We start from the raw sequence: 18341 nt of genomic DNA on the forward strand, positions 1-18341 counted from the left end.
CACTCATAAACTAACCTCAATTACCACAAGTGACATTCCAAAAGTTCTGAGAAAATTGATTATTTTACATATATCGTACAGTAATCATTAGTCAAAATTAAATACTTGAGACAATATATGGAGTTACAAAGCTGTACGACAATTGGAAAAACGTTTTTCGCTCTCTAAAAGGTTTTCCATCCACGTGCTAAAGGTCGCTCAACGGCGAGTGGCTGTGGAAACTGGATATTGGACGAACCAGTAGAAAAACGCGATTAACGGCAACAAGCGCTCTAAGGAAATCTCAACATTAACAGCGAATCACCAGTAATATCATTGTTCTCGTAACACATCAACAGCTACGTGTACACAAATATGAACTTTAAATGGCATGACCAGCGACGTCCTTCTGGACCTGGATTCAAACCCAGCATCTACAGCCATTGCTAAATCAGCTAAGCTTTGTTTGTGCCTCATTGAGACCCTATCATTAGGCATAAAGAGACGTAAAGTATAGACGTTTGCACCAGTATCGGTTATCAATTCAGATCCTGAAAATAAATGACGAAAATGTTTGTACTGAACTTGGAATCCTGTCATAACAGTTACCGTCCTGGGAAGTACCCCCAACGACGTTTGATATGGTGTCATTCACAAGGAACAAGTTATGCTCATGTTTAAAATTGAAATGACATCATATAAGGCTTTTGACAGGGATGCGAACCCAGCACCTAATCGGATTGTAAACGAAGTACAATCATGCTCAAAAGTATCCGAACGACCTGTATTGCATTCGCCTGATTCCCATGCAACCCACATAACGCAGCTGTCTAGCAGGTCCTCTAAACGCTCCTTCATACAGTCGTTTGACTATTGAAAATGGTTCCAACAAGTCACCACTAGAAAACACTGCTCTGTGTCGCAATAACTCAGGATGTAAAGTAATACCACGATACCAAAAATATCAGGGAACACCTCATCACAGGAAAGACTCTCCTAAAGGCTTGTAAGCTTGCATTTATTGCAATAACTGACATACCTGAAATGTTAGCACTCTCATTATTAAGTCAGATAGGTAATTCACGTAGTAAGTTCGTCGTATTCATGATTTCCTCTTCAAAGTAACATACCATACTTGTTACTTAACACAAAATGTCATTAAAAATTTACGTTATTCACGAGCAGCTACTTGAGAATATGTATGAATTTCAAATGACACGACGAACCGCCTCATTCTGCATATGGATACAAACCCAGGTCATGCAAACTAAGATTTCGTGACTGACGGAAATTAACAGTCATTCCTGACTAGCCATAAAGACAGTGATATACCTCGATTTTAGACAGTATCAGTTAACAAACATCAACTTTCAATTACATAACGAATTCCTACCCAGCATCTATTGTGCCTGTTAACGAACTACGAGAGATGTTAAATACTGCTGCTTCACAAGTAACTTACTGTAAATGCAGTGAGATAAAGCTTTGTGTTGGACAGGGATTCGAACCCAGAACCTAATCGGATTGTTATCCAAGCACAATCAACTTTGACATATCGGATTTTCTCGGCAGTAGCTAAATGTATTAACTGAAATGACGAGAAGAAACATTAATTTTTTCCTCCAACCCGGCAATTATCGTTGTTATATTCTAGAGAAAAGGAACGTTAAGTACGGGTTTGTTACACCAGCAGCGACATGTGAGCATGTTTGAACTAGAAATAATATGTCGAAGTGTTCAGTGCTGACTGAGAATCGAACCCCAAACATGAGAGTTACTGATTTATGATGCTTAGTAGCAGTCAGTTCTGACTATTATTAGCAAATAAGCTCCAGTCCCTAAACCTAGTTACAGAAATGCGAATCAGACGCATTACGTATTCCAGGCCGTAGCAGGCGCGTCTTTGAGGCGCCAGCTATGGTCACTTCCCAGCCCGCTGTAGGATCACAACGGTTCGTCTTCTTCCTGCTGGTAATGTAATTGAGATTTGGCAACAACGCAAGGTATGTCTGGCAAATCTGTGATCGACGAGTTACTTCCTGGTGTGTACGGAATTAAGCGTCAAAGTTCACTTGATTTCTCGAGTCATTTCCATTGAATAACCTGAGTTGTTATCGCTTGAGGTGTAACAGAAGATTGTAAATATACGGTTTTCAGCCCAGCAAAGTCATTGAACGTGGCAATCGCAACTAATCTCGTCCTGTAAATAGCGGTTTACGAGTTCTAGCCACTATTGCTCTCGTAAGAGGAAGGCGCAAACCATGTCTATCCGCTGGCTCTGTGTTGACGTGCTGACCTGTGGAAACGCGATTGTTATGGTTCGCGGTTCTAGCGTCGCTGAATGCAACGTTTTTATCCCTTCTGTGTAAGAGCTGCAAGCAGTCAGATCAAACGTCGCTAAGCAAATCGTAAGAAAGTACTTTCAGCTCATAGTGTAAAGGTGAAAAACTTACAATGCTGCACAACAGGTAACGCCTCTTTCCGCTGCTGACAAGCAAATTTTGGGTTTCTAGGAATACGTAACTTTATTTATGAAATGCCACGTTTGCATACCTGTTGAGTATGACACAGCATACCATTTAAACACAGACCCAATCGAAATCTAAGTGAGCAGTATTTTACCAATGCGTGCAGGTAGAGGCACGCTTGTGTACAGATACTCAGTTTTGTTAAAACAGACTTAATTTCGTCGTAAGGTTATCGTGGGTAGTTTTATTTCATTTCTTACAATACAGTGCACAGTTTTCGTAAGGTTTCTTTTAGTGTTGTTAAAACAATACTAAACATGAGAGAGAAATTAATCATCAACGATATATGCGAATTCTCTGATGTTATCTATAACAGTCTGACAGTACACATGTAGTTTATTGATTACATGCACGTACAAAAATTGTTCTGACTTAAAGCTGTCAAACAAGGTTTTAAGAAGAATAAAATGCCACTACCAGACGACAGCTAATGTAGAAAATACTTTTCTGACTATTTTGGCACGATGCGCTATCCCCATACATAATACAAAAGCTTCGAGACGCACCTGCTGCCTGGCCGTCTATTAAACCTGAAAAGAACAAAATGACGCAGAAGTTAGACTTTTTTCCACATGCGACTATTTTGGGTTGAGAAGTGATGAGAATTATGTTCGAAGTTCCATTAAATTGATAACTTCAGCAGACTGCAGAATTGCGTTTAAAAAAAATGTAGTAGCGAATGTAATAGAACACGCGACATCTTATCAACGGTGCGCGATGCTTACCGTTACGTTAGTAGCTGTGACGTAGCTACAGCACCTCTGGAAGTGAACAAGCGTTTCTCCAGAACTTCGGCATTCCACAGTGCTGTGAGATAGTGCATATGGCCGCATATAGACTTCTGAGAGACAGACAGTTACAGCATTTCTTTTGCACTGCACGATGGTTTCAACAAACAGATAGCGCAATAGAGTAGCTCAAATGGAAAGGAACACTTCCTATTTAAATTTCTGCATCCTACACTGTTGGCAGTTCTGTGTATGTAGCAGTTACGTTATTTTATTTCGGTGATTACAAAATAGAGTCGAATGTATGCACTGGATAGCCAACGCAGCTAGTTCATGGCGATTCGGTCAACCAAGTAAATGAATGTACTGAACATCCTGCAAACCACTACAGGGAGCCTGTGTGTCAGAATTCTCATCTTGTGTGCCGCAACGGTGTTATGATAGAGAAAAGAGTAGTAGGGCAGAGGGTTTGGTGGTCTGTTGGAATGATGATAGTATCATACAATGTTGGTCTCGGTTCGATTCCAACTTCTGCCGATGTTTTTTGATAGGGAGAGGCAGATTCTATTCTCTTCTGGCTACGCCAAGTGAAGAAGGTATAATGGCATTGTGGTCTGAAAATTACATTAAACATGATATTCCTTCCCTACCAAGTTGACGTTAGGTGGAACCACAATAAAGTAAGGAGTGGCGACATGTAGAAACTCTATCACCAGTAACCTCTCTTATACTAGTTATTTATTTCTAGTGACGAAACAAACCCTGTGTATGGTCACAGGACACTTATTCCATCTTTTATTTGAGCTTCTGTATGTCGATAAAATTGGTTCTGAACTGGGAATGCAACTCAGACCGCCCTTAACGCGGAATCTGATCCCTTCGTGGCAATACAGCTCGACTACAACTTGTTTTTTGTTCAAAACTGCAGATTCCTCAACATCTCCAGATATTGCGCATGAATGGGCTGGAATCCTGGCTCAGCGGTAAACTTTTCACTATGTATTATCGAACTCTAGCATGAGAACACCTACCTCCTGGTGGATAATAATTTTTATTTTTAATGCATTTTCATTCGTTGTCAACACTAACGATATTGACATTTTTGACTCCCAGTGAGACACAGAACTATTTGCGAGATCACTGTAAGTTCAAGGATGTTATTCCGAGCTGCTGGTGGAGAAAAATTCGGTAGCTGACGTCTCTTTGTGTGTAGTCAACAACGATATGTTGGGGGTTCGATGATCAGTCAGCACTGAACACTTCGTCATATTATTTCTAATTCAAACATGCTCACATGTCGCTGCTGGTGTAACAAACCCATACTTAACGTTCCTTTTCTCTAGAATATAACAGCGATACCTGCCGGGTTGGAGTCCTGGGAAGGAAACATTAATGTTTCGTCTCGTCATTTCATTTAATACATCTAGCTACTGCAGAGAAAATCCGATATGTCAAAGTTGATTGTGCTTGCATAACAATCAGACTAGGTTCTGGGTTCGAATCCCTGTCGAACACAAAGCTTTACCTCACTGCATTTCAAGTAATTTACTTGTGAAGAAGCAGTATTTAATATCTCTCGTAGTTCGCTAACAGGGACAATAGATGCTGGGTTGGAACTCGCATCCGTTAAAAATGTTACGTTATGTAATTTAAAGTTGATATTTGCTAACTGATACTGTTCAAAAATGAGGTATATCACTGTCTTTATGCCTAGTCAGGAATGACTGTTAATTTCCGTGAGCCACGAAATCATGGTTCAAATGGCTCTAAGCACTATGGGACTCAACATCTGAGGTCATCAGTCCCCTACAACCTAGAACTACTTAAACCAAACTAACCTAAGGACATCACACACATCCATGCCCGAGGCAGGATTCGAACCTGCGACCGTAGCAGTCACGCGGTTCCGGACTGAAGTGCCTAGAACCGCACGACCACCAGGGCCTAGCCTGCATGACCTGGGTTTGAATCCATATGCAGAACGAGGCGGTTCGTCGTGTCATTTGAAATTCATACATATTCTCAAGTAGCTGCTCGTGAATAACGTAAATGTTTAATGACATTATGTGTTAAATAACAAGTATGGTACGTTACTTTGAAGAGGAAATCATGAATACGACGAACTTACTACGTGCATTACGTATCTGACGTAATAATGAGAGTGGTAACATTTCAGGTATGTCATTTACTGCAATAAATGTGAGCTTACAAGCCTTAAGGAGGTGTTCCCTGATATTTTTGGTATCGTGGTAATACTTTACATCTTGAGTTATTGCGAAACAGAGTAGTGTTTTCTAGTTGTGATTTGTTGGAATCATTTTCAGTAGTCAAACGACTGTACCAAGGAGCCATTAGAGGACCTGCTAGATAGCTGCGTTATATAGGTCGAATGGGAACCAGGTGAAATGCAATTCAGGTCGTTCGGATACTTTTGAGCGCAACTGTACGTAAAATCGGAAGTTAAATATCAAATGTTTTCACCAATAGCGAAATGCTGGAACCTTAATTGACGATAGAATTGTTTTTGCCTGACTGGAATTCGAACCCAGCATCTAGCACCGTCGTTTTCTAGCCAGGAACAGACGATAAATAGCTATTGTTGGTTCACCAGTAGCGAGATGGGCGCATGTTTAGTTAGACATCAGGCGACGAAAACTTCTGTGCTGAATAGAATTCAAACCCCGCCCACGTGGTCATGAAGAAACTTTAACTATCAAGTTCTTTTCCAATAATTGCTAGGAATGACATGTTTGTACTTTCAATGATGTGATGGATAATACTCTATTAGCTCGAAGTTGAATCCACAACTTGTCGTCGTTGGTGATCACAACGAACACAACGTCAAACCCACATCCGTTTTCACCAGTAGGATAGAGAGGAATGTTTGAACTTGAAAAGATGTAAGGAATCGTTTGATCTTGTAACGTGATAAAAAGCTCATCATGTGGCTGTGAGTTTAAACGAACACGTTACAGCTGACGACGCACGAAGAGACGTTAAAAGGCAACTATTTTTCACGAGTAGTTCGGAGTGCACATGCTAGGACTTGAAATGAAATAATGAATATTTTGTGCTGATCAGGATTCGAAACCAGCTAGGTGCCTTTCGAGGACGCCTAGAAGAGTTTGCAATCTTCGGTAACTCAGTGAAATCGAATTCTAATCCCAGTCCAGCACCACAATTTTCAACGTCTCAGTTTCAATTAATGTAAGAGCCTTGTGAACTTACATGGCCATTGGTTCATTAAAGGAAATACGTTTTCTAGTTTACGACGGCTTGCTGGTGACAGAGTCTCTGCCTTACGGGGTTTCTCCATCTGTCACAGCTCAAACGAATGTCCAGTCGGCAGCGAAGGGATGTTATCTTTACTGCGGATATTGAACTACGGAGCTTACTGGCGTTCTGCACTTGGCGTTAGTAGGGGTGAAGCAGAGCTACTTGTGTATTCATGGATGGAGGGGAAGAGAGAACCGTATTTGAAATAACAAAAACTACTGTGTCAGAGTCCATCTACGCTGATTTGTTTGTAAGTATGTAGACAGGGTATAAATGAAATCAAAATAGAATACTTAACAAACTTGAATTAAAAGGGCAACTCAAAGGAAAGCTAATCCATATTGTATCTTTTCTGTTGCCACGCGATCTTCCACTATCTCCCAATGAGGAAACATGACGAAAAAGAGGACATAACAAAACATTTTAAGAACTCTAATATTTTATCCAGAATCCTTCATTATTTTGTACTTCTATCACGCGTCTTGGCATAGAATGTATAAGCCGTCGGACGTAACAGCCTGAAGAAGCAACTTCCTCTCAGGCTTCCAGGACACAGTCCCAAAGAGCGTCCACAGTAGTTGGTTGGTTTCGTGTCCAGTTCTCTGTTAATGTTCTGGCGACCTCAGCCCACATGTTTTCCATGGAGTTCATATCAGCCGCCCGTTGACACCAATCGTGGAGAGCCGCTGCTGAACAAATACAGACTTGTGAATGGGAGAATGGTCCTCTTCCAATGTGACGTCACCTTCTGCGTACAGCATTCGCACTGACGGGAGCATCACATTTTCCAATATGTGGTCATAATGCGTGCTGTCCAGAGTTCCTTCTAGCCTGTGAAGAATTCCCGCCCCTCTCGCAGAATTCCAACCCCAGCAGGTAACAGATAGCCGGCCACTTCTTCTCGTCGTGGTTACATATTCACGTCGATGGCGAGTCCCTTGTGGCCTGAAAACGATTCGTGGACCATCGTTATTAGTGGAAAACACCTTCTCATCAGTGAAAATGACGTTGTCACACGACGCCCTCAGATGGAGCTCCGCAAATGCTAGCCGGTATAAAACGTTGTCTTCGCTGAGCTCTTGTTTCACGGCGGATCGTCGTGCATGCAGTCCAGCGTCCCTCAGCCTTCGGCGAATCGTGTCACTGGAGCCGGGGAAGTTGGTCTCCCGCCGCAACTGCTTCGCGTTCAGAAAGGGATTTTCTCTGCTCCTAGACACTAGGTCCATGTCTTCCTGCTGTGAGATCACTCTCTTCCTGCCTGAGCCAGGAGCCCTGTTGGTGGTGCCTCTTTCAAGGCAGATCCTCCACCATCTCGTTGCAGTGGTATGTGGTACGCCGTACCGTCTGCCAGCTTCTCTGATGGAACATCCTCCTTCCTCAGTGAGAGCGACGACTCTACCTTTGCCGGCCGCAGTGTCCGAGCGGTTCTAGGCGCTTCAGTCTCGAACCGCGCGGCCACTACGGTCGCAGGTTCGAATCCTGCCTCGGGCATGGATGTGTATGATGTCCTTAGGTTAGTTAAGTTTAAGTAGTTCTAAGTTCTAGAGGACTGATGACCTCAGATGTTAAGTCCCATAGTGCTCAGAGCCATTTGAACCATTTTTTGACTCTACCTCGAATAGACCTCTTCCAGTGAGCCATTACGGCAGACAGCCTGTTGTGTATTTCTGCTTGCCGCTCTTATACTGATTCCAGGAGAGGAGGTAAACATATTTACGTCAAACGGAGCGGCAGAGGCAGAGGCATGCGGCGCAGCCGTGCTGGCTCGTCCCGGGCTGTTGGCCCACCAACGCCACCGCCAGCTCGCTCACTTGCGTCTCGCCTCGGCCAGCCTGGCTGGCCCGTAGCTCGCGAGCCGCGGCTAGTACAGACCCGGGCAGCATGGCCACGATCACTCCTTGAAGGATCGAAAGTTACACCTAACCTACGCAAGTCTGTAGTACAAACTAACGCAGCTACAGCTATTATACTACAACATGTGCAGGCACACTTATAGTTGACGATTTATTCAAATATTTGACGAACAATACTTTCAAAAATACATTCATTTTAAAAATAGCTACCACAAAATATTTCACCTAGCTAGCAATAGCATGACGCAGGAAACTATACTTTCTTGTAAGCGCTGTGCATTAGATGTAGCCTTAAGAAAACCTTTATTCCTTGACAAAGCAACACTATACAACGTCTTTCGAGGTTAATTACCAAGAAGGTAATTGTCATGTTAGGGTTCCTGCTTTCGTACAAACATTATCGTCATTTACGTTCAAGTTGAGAATTGATAACTGATACTGGTGCAAACGTCAATATTTGACGTCTCTTTCTGCCTAGTGATCGAGTCTCGATAAGGCACAAAGCTTTGCTTGGTTAACAATGGCTTTACGTTCTGGGTTTGCATCCGGATCCAGAACGAAGACGTTGGTTCAAATGGTTCAAATGGCTCTGAGCACTATGGGACTCAACTGCTGAGGTCATTAGTCCCCTAGAACTTCGAACTAGTTAAACCTAACTAACCTAAGGACATCACAAACATCCATGCCCGAGGCAGGATTCGAACCTGCGACCGTAGCGGTCTTGCGGTTCCAGACTGCAGCGCCTTTAACCGCACGGCCACTTCGGCCGGCGAAGACGTTGGTCATGTCATTTAAAGTACAACTTCGTGTACAAGTAACTGTCGATGAGCAATGTGAACAATGTATTACTTGTGATTCGCTGTTAATGTTGGGATTTCCGTAGAGTGCTTGCCGCCGTTAATCACGTTTTCTTTTAACTGCTTAGTATTACATAAAGTTGATGCGAAACTACTCCCCGTTGAACGTTGAACGACGTTCAGCATGTGTTGGGTAAACCTTTTAGACAGCAAAGAACTTGTTTCCAATTGCCATACAACTTTATAAATCCATACACTGTCTCAAATATTTAATTGTGCCTAAGGATTACTGAACGATTTATGTAACAAAACTAGTTGTCCCATAACATTTGAAATGTCACTTATTGTAATTAAGTTTAGTTTACAAACGTTAAGGACTGTCTGATATCTTCTGTACTATCGTGGTGTTACTTAACATCTGGACGGACTGTCATAAAGACCGGTGTTCTGTGGTAGTCTCTAGCGGTACCCACTGTGTATCTTACAACGACTGTACTGTGGAGGGTTGCGACTATGTGCAACACAGACATGCAATGTTGGTTGCAAACATTCAGGTGCAGTCTACACGTTGGAATTCAGGCGTGACCCACTTTTTTTGTTGTCGAGTGTACATTTTTCAATGTAGTGTAAAATGTTTATAATTTTTTCTCTGCTTCTACACAGCGCTGGGATAAACTTCTGAATTTCATGAAACCAGGAAACAAAACTGTGAAACATTTATCAAAACACGTTGGTCAGGAAGAGAGGAGGCATGTGTAAGTCTATATTAAAACTGGGTGGGCGTTATCAATGTCCTCACACTTATTGCGAATGATTAGTTTGAAAAACCACTTGTCGAAATGCGGCTTCAGCTTAATTAAACCAACTCAGCAGACTAGAAACAGTATGCATAATGACAGTTTCAAAGGACATACCCAGAGGTTTAATAGTGGAAATCTGAAATTGCAAACTGAAAATATTTATACTAAAATAGTACATGAATTATAAGAATCACCTGTAGGATTTACTGCATGTATTCGTGGCACGTTCGACTATTATGAAAATAGATCGATTGATATTGTGACTGATATAGAGTGTGAAAGCACCCATAAAAGATCACGAAAATGCAAACTTCATGATGACGAAGAAGCGGAGTCTGAAGAAGTCTTTCTGACGTGAAGTGAAAAATTTAGTGTCGAAACATTTCTCCCAGTACTCGACAGGCGAATTAGTGAGGATGAAGGACAGCTATAGAACACTGTTGGACTCCCTTCACAGTTTTCAGTAACCTTACGAAACAGTTCACCAGAGGATATTGCTGAACGTGCAGCAAAACTCCCAGCGTCATATAACAAATTTAGAGCCTTCCTTCACTAGTGAATGTGTATGCCGTTTAGGTGGTCCATAAACTCCTCCAGTGTCTGCCTGCCATGCTGCCAAATCACGAAAGTGTCGTCCACGTAGCGGAAGAAGTGCCTGGGTTTACGGTGAGCAGTTTGTAGTGCCACCTCCTCAAAGTGCTCCATATAAAGATTCGCGATACCTGGAGCAAGGGGAGATCCCATGGCCACTCCATTCATTTGTTGATAATGCTCTCCATTGCACTTGAAGTAGGTGGTCGTAAGTGCATATTCAAAGAGCTTCACTGTTTCAGGCTCGAAGTGCTGATTAAGGAGTGCCAAGGCGTCTTGTAGCGGTACTTTCGTGAACAAGGAGGTGACGTCGAAGCTCACGAGTAGGTCATCACTCTGTATTCGGATGTCCTTCAGTATTCTAACGAAATCTGCGGAGTTTTTCACGTGATGACTGCAGTGTCCCACCAGTGGTTTCAATAGTGTCGCCAGGTACTTGGCCAGTCCATAACTGTGCCAGTTGATAGTGTCGTGAATCGGCCGTAGAGGCACCCCATCTTTGGCAATCTTGGGCAATCCATACAGGCGCGGTGTCGTTGGCGCTCTAGGATACAGCCGTTTCTGCACTGTCTCTGGTAGATCTGAGTCCTTCAGTAGCGCCACGGTTTTCCTGGTCATCGTCGATGTAGGGTCCTTGTTGAGTTTCCTGTAGGCTGGGTCTTGCAGCAGAGAGCAGATTTTCTGTTGGTAGTCGACTGTGCGAATCAGCACCGTCGCATTTCCCTTGTCTGCTGGGAGGACCATGATATCAGCATCATCAGCATGGCAGGCAGGCACTGGAGGAGTTTATGGACCACCTAAACGGCATACATAAGAATATTACCTTCACGATGGAAGTAGAAGAGAATGGCTGCATTCCATTCCTGGACATACTGGTCAGGAAGAAAGCGGATGGCACACTGGACCATTCAGTATATAGAAAAAAGACGCACACAGACCTGTACCTCCATGCAACCAGCTGCCACCATCCGGCGCAACGCCAGTCAGTACTGATCACCTTGGTACATAGGGCGCACGTCATTTGTGACAAAGAAAGCCTCTCAGACGAATTACACCACCTAAGAGAGGTATTTCGGAAAAACGGGTACAGTGAAACACAGATTGGCAGGGCCTTCAAGAGGAGACAGGCTGACATACTTCAGGAAGAGGAAGTTAACAAGAGACTCGCCTTTCTTCCATATTTGGGGCCCACATCAGCCAAAATCGGGAGGCTATTAAGAAAATCAAACATAAATACCGTCTTCCGACCACCGCCGAAGACGAAAGAGCTGCTGGGCTCAGCTAAAGACCCACTCAAACTAAACACACCTGGTATATACAGCATTGCCTGCGAATGTGGTGTGCAGTACATTGGTCAAACGCAGCGCTGCATCTCTAAAAGGTGCGAGGAACACATCAGGCATGTTCGACTTGGACAGATAGAGAAATCTGCAATAGCTGAACATAGCATCAAAGAAAACCACACCTTTGATTTCGAAAACACCAGAATGCTGTGCCGAGCCGGGAGCTATTGGGATAGCGTCATTAAAGAATCAATAGAAATACGGGTCCACGAGAATCTTGTGAACAGGGACGAAGGCTATCAACTGAGCGCGGCCTGGAATCCAGCATTAGCCGCAATACGCCAGGAACGCAACAAGAACCGTGCAGCTCACGAGACGCGATCAGAAAGCTCTGACGGAGACACGAACGGCGCACCCGCTTCTCCCTCCGCCCCGCCCGCCGGCTCCCCTGGACCCAGCCTCCCGCGGCCAGGTGGTGGGGGGCACACCGCAGGTATAAAGGGACCGGCATCCGCAAAGTCTCGGCACTTCGCCAGAAGATGATGAGTATGTCACTCGTCGAAGCGTCGCAGTTTGAAGACACCACCACCCGGCTGGAAGCCCGAGAACTCTTCGCCTACTAATATATTGACCAAAAGTCATTAAATGATCTTCAAGCACGTGTGTTCCAGCAGCGGTATCAATAAAATAATATTAATAATACGGTTTTACTAATTCGTGTCGATAGAGGCACGCTTGTGTACAGATACTCAGTTTTATTATAACAGACTTTCGTCGTAAGGTTATCGTGGGTAGTTTTATTTCATTTATTATAATAACGTGCACAGTTTTCGTAAGGTTTCCTTTAGTGTTGTTGAAACAATAGTAAACATGAGAGCGAAATTAATCATCAATGATATATGCGAATTCTCTGATGTTATCTATAACAGTCTGACGATGCACATGCAGTTTACTGATTACATGCATGTAGAAAACGTGTTCTGAATTAAAGCTGTCAAACAATGTTTGAAGAAGAATAAAATGCCACTACCACACGACAGCTAATGTAGAAAATACTTTTCTGAAGTATTTGCACACGATGCTCTCTCCCCATACACAATACAAAAGCTTCGAGATGCATCTGCTGCCTGGCTGTCTATTAATCCTGAAAAGAACACAATGTCATCGGTTCAATTCCGTCTCCGGCCATCTTGATTTAGGTTTTCCGTGATTTCCCTAAATCACTTCAGACAAATGCCGGGATGGTTCCTTGGCACGGCCGATTTCCTTCCCCATCCTTCCCTTACCCGAGCTTGCGCTCCGTCTCTAAAGACCTCGTTGTCGACGGGACGTTAAACACTAATCTCCTCCTCCTCCTCCACAATGTCACACAAATTAGCCCTTTTTCCACATGCGACTATTTTGGGTTGAGAAGTGAAGGGAATTATGTTCAAAGTTCCATTAGATTAGTAACTTCAGCAGACAGCAGAATTGCGTTTTAAAAGAATTTAGTAAATGTATTGGAACTCGCGACATCTTATCTATGATGCACGACACTTACCATTACGCTACTAGCTGACATAGAGCTACAACCGCTCAAGAGCTGAACAACAATTCCTCCAGAACTTCTGCATACCACAGTGCTGCGAGATAATGCAAATGGCTGGGTCTAGACTTCTGAGAGAAACAGTTACAGCTTTTCTTTTGCTCTGCACGACGTTTTTTACAAACAGATAGCGCAATAGAATAGCTCAAGCGGAGAGGAACACTTCCTATTTAAATTTCTGCATCCTACACTGTTGTCAGTTCTGTGTAGGCGGTACTTACATGATTTTATTTTGGTGATTACAAAATACAGTCGAATGTATGCACTGGGTAGCCGAGGCAGCTAGTTCATGGTGATTCGGTCAACCAAGTAAAAATTTACTAAACATGCTGCAATTTACTACAGGGAGCCTGTCTGTCAGAATTCCCATCCAGTGTGGCGCAACAGCGCTACGATAGAAAAATGAGACACAGAAAGCAGTGTTTGGTGGTCTGTTGGACTGATGGTAGGTTCTTATACCTATGGTCTGCGTTCGCTTCCCACTTCTGTCAAAGATTTTAGATAGGGAGAGAAAGATTTCATTCTCTTCCCACTACACCAAGCGAAGATATAATGGCAGTGCGGTCTGAAATTCACATTAAAGATGATATTCCTTCTCTGCCAAGCAGACGTTAGGTTGAACCACAATAAAGTCTTGAGTGGCGACATGTAGAAACTCTATCACCAGTAACCTTTCTTATACTAATTATTTATTTCTAGTGACGAAACAAACGCTATGTAGGGTCACACGACACATATTCCATCTTTTATCTGAGCTTCTGTACGTCGATAAAATTGGTTCTGAACTGAGAATGCGACTCAGACCGCCCTTAACGCGGAATTTGATCCCTTCGTGGCAATACAGCTCGGCTACAATTTGTTGTTTGTTCAAAACTGCAGATTCCTCAACATCTCCACATATTACGTGTGAATGGGTTCGAATCCTGGCCCGGCACTAAAGATTCCATTACGTATTATCAAGCTCTAGCATGAGAACACCTATCTGCTGGTGGATAATAATTTTGATTTTTAATGTTTTTCCATTCGTTGTCAACACTAACGATCTCTGACGTTTTTGACTCCCAGTGGGACACAGAACTATTTGCGAGATCACTGTAAGTTCAATATGTTATTCCGAGCTGCTGGTGGAGAAAAATTAGGTAGCTGACGTCTCTTTGTGTGTAGTCAACAACGATATGTGTGGGGCTCTATTCCCAGTGAGCGCTGAACTCTTCGTCATATTATTTCTAGTTCAAACATGCTCACAAGTCGCTGCTGGTGCAACAAACCCATATTTAACGTTCGTTTTCTCTAGAAAATAACAGCGCTAGGTGCCGGGTTGGAGTCCTGGGAAGGAAAAAATTAATGTTTCTTCTCGTCATTTCAGTTAAAACATCTAGCTACTGGCAAGGAAATCCGATATGTCACAGTTGGTTGTGTTTCGATATCAATCCGATTAGGTTCTGGGTTCGAATCACTATCCAACACAAAGCTTTACCTCACGGCATTTCAAGTAAGTTACTTGTGAAGAAGCACGATTTAACATCTCTCGTAGTTCGTTAATAGGGACAAGAGATGCTGGGGAGGAATTGGCGTCCGTTAAAAATGTTTGTGTTATGTAATTTAAAGTTGATATTTGCTAACTGATACTGTCTAAAATCTAGATAAATCACTCTTTGTATGCCTAATCAGGAATGACTGTTAGTTTGCGTCAGTCACGAAATCTTTGCTTAGTCTGCCTGACCTAGGTTTGAATCCATATGCAGAGACTGTTCGTCGTGTCATTTGAAGTTCATACATATTCTCGACTATCTGCTCGTGGATAACTTAAATTTTTAATATCATTTTGTATTAAATAATAAGTACTGTATGATACTTTGAAGAGGAAATCATGAATACGACGAACTTACTACGTGCATTACCTCTGTGACGTAATAATGAGAGTGGTAACATTTCAGATATGTCATTTATTGTAATAAATGTGAGCTTACAAGCCTTAAGGACAGTCTTATCTGAGATAAGGTGTTCCCTGATTTTGTAGTATCGTGGTATTACTTTACGTCATGAGTTACTGAGATACAGAACAGTGTTTTCTAGTGGTGACTTGTTGGAACCATTTTCAATAGTAAAACGACTGTACCAAGGAGCGATTAGAGGAGCTTCTAGACAGCTGCGTTATATGAGTTGCATGCGAAATAGGCGAAATGGAATTCAGGACGTTCGGATACTTTTGAGTATGACTGTACAAGAAAATATTAAAAGTGAACGTATAAAAAAATGCGTTGTCTCCTACACGTTCTGCTAAATTTTTAGGCCACAAAAGAAATTTTCCGTGTGTTCGTTCTGTTGCCTTTCGACAGAAGAATGTTAACACAATACCGCGCACCAAGTACAGTTCAGGAACCATATTACATTTTGATTGAGCGCGACTAGACTGCTGACGCGTCTTTCAGAACAACGAACAGCAGAGCACGGAAACAGCTCACAGCGCTCCCACTTACAACTTTTTTTTTGGGGGGGGGGGGGGGGGCGCATATAATATGGTGTGCCTAGGCTCGCTAAATTTTTATTTCTGCCACTATGTGTGATGTCCAGCTGAAACCTTAGTCGTCGTATTGTGATTCATCTGTCATTTGTAGCTCACCCTATTTACGTTAAGACGCTTACATTGCCATCTACTGGTTAAATTTTCGTTAGTTTTCTTGTTCCGTGACGTTTCTCTATTCGTCAATAACATTTTGTTATAATTTGGCGTCATTCTGAGCAGTGATTCTCTCTCTACAGCGTTTTGAAACTGGAACTTTAGTTATGGGCACCCCATACACAATTAATTTACGATTTGTATTTATATTTGTCAACAATATCATAGCAGTCGGTGTCACTTCATGCAAGTCTTCGACATCACATCGGAAAGCGTGGGAAGGGCAGTTCTCCACAACAGGTCTTATAACCTCTCCCACCGCACCACAGTAAACGCAGCACTTTAAAAATCACCCCACTTCTTCAGCATGAGGTGCTATCGCTCTTGTACCTTTCGGATTTGGTTGACTGTCGGCAATTGGAGGCTGGAGGTTCAAATTCTACGAACTTCGCCGTTGAGGTCTGATTCGGGTGGATTTTTTTGGAGTGGATGTCCATTCCAGCGTCCTTTCCACTTCTCGGTGACGTCGAAAACATCTGTCACCCGAATATAGACGAAGGTTGCTGGTGTGACCGCATACTTGTAACTGTTGAATTCTGGAAACCGCTACTTAGAAATGAATTGTAATGAGACTCATATCTTCTTAGGAATTAGCGGCGTGACAGCTGTCCTTAAATATGGCGAAGCCATATTGGAAAGAACAGGGAAACACTGAGTGGAAGTAAATCCGACTTTGCCAGTAATAGTCCTATAGGCCTCATTCAGACGTAGATATTTTCTGTGCAGGTGCATAACATTCAGCAGCAGAGTACATAAGCGAAATTACGCATTGCGCGTCGCTTAGACATTTATTAATCAGCTCTTACTGGCTCTTCTGATGAGTATATTTGCTCTTGAGTCAATCTGTTTTGACAGGTTCGTGCAGGGCTGCTTATTAGATAGCGTTCGATAGAGGGTAATATCTAGAGATTGTGAAGCAATTAAGGGAGAATCGGGACCGCTAAATAACACGTGTTATGCAGATCGCAAGCCGTTACCTCTATTTTACTTGGTTGTGTTTCGAGTCTCCATTTCCAAATGTACACGTTATCTATGCTATGGTGACTTCACGGAGAGTAGAACAGGGAAACACTGTGTGGGACTAAATTCAAATTTGCCAGTAATGGTCGTGATGGCCTCATTCAGACGTGCAACTTAGTTGTATGCGTGCTGTTTTCTACACACGTGCATAGGTGATATCTTTCTTATGACCTATCAATGTAAGGGCATTACCATAATGGAACTCCATGGAGTTACTTGCTGAAAAACAGTGGACTACAAATTAAACACAGTGATCCTTAAAGCAGGCCATTGTTCAGGGTTCTCCATTTGTTAGCCTTCTCTTCCATAAAAACTGAAAAACTTTCGAAGGGAGCTCGTTGTTCATCAAACACGCTAGCTTCTGATGTGGGATTATGTATACAAACTTGCCGGTCAACTCTTTTCTCCATAGCGCAATGTAAGCTGCTGTCAGGCAGATTTAATTACATAGTTCAACTTCATACTGCAGTGGTACCATATTTACAAATACACTCTAACACAAAAAAGACATACGACGAAGGAACTATCCAAAGGGAATGAAAATAGATAGATTTCAGGTAAAAAAAAGGGAGTGTAATAGAGTAGAATTTCATGATGTACCGGTGTGCTGCAAGGATGCCGTGCACGTCAACCAAACAGATCTTGTTATGGAATAAAATGGCACGGTATACTGCAACTCCTGACTGTTGAGCCTTGGTGACAGGTTGTTTTCTCCTCGCTGTCTGGGGCTTCACGACACACGTCTTCGCTGGTCATTGGAATTGGGACTCATCACAGAAGACAATTCTTCTCCAGTCCATCAGATTCCAGGCGGAAGGTGTCTGGAGATACCCGGGTACCAGTGGGGTACCAACCTGACAGTCAACCGCCAACCAGGAGTGATGTTCTGAGGTGCCCTTTCATTTCATAGTACGACCTCTCTGGTTTTCATCCGTGGTACACATACAGAACAGCGATACGTCGATGATATTCTACGCCCCGTTTTGTTGCCCTGCATGGAAAGCCATCTCTGGCTTACATTGGGGCAAGATAATGCCCGCACGCACAAGGCGACAGTTTCAGCTTCTTGTCTTCAAGCTTGGCAAACCATACCTTGGTCAGCAAGGGGTTCGGATCTCTCCCCAATTGAGAATTTTTTAAGTATTAAAGGTAGTACTCTCCAACCAGGTTGGGATTTAGACAATCTAAATCGCAAGTTGGACAGATTTCGACACCAAATCC

Source organism: Schistocerca nitens, chromosome 1 (genome assembly GCF_023898315.1).
Source record: "Schistocerca nitens isolate TAMUIC-IGC-003100 chromosome 1, iqSchNite1.1, whole genome shotgun sequence".
Lineage (NCBI taxonomy): Eukaryota > Metazoa > Arthropoda > Insecta > Orthoptera > Acrididae > Schistocerca > Schistocerca nitens.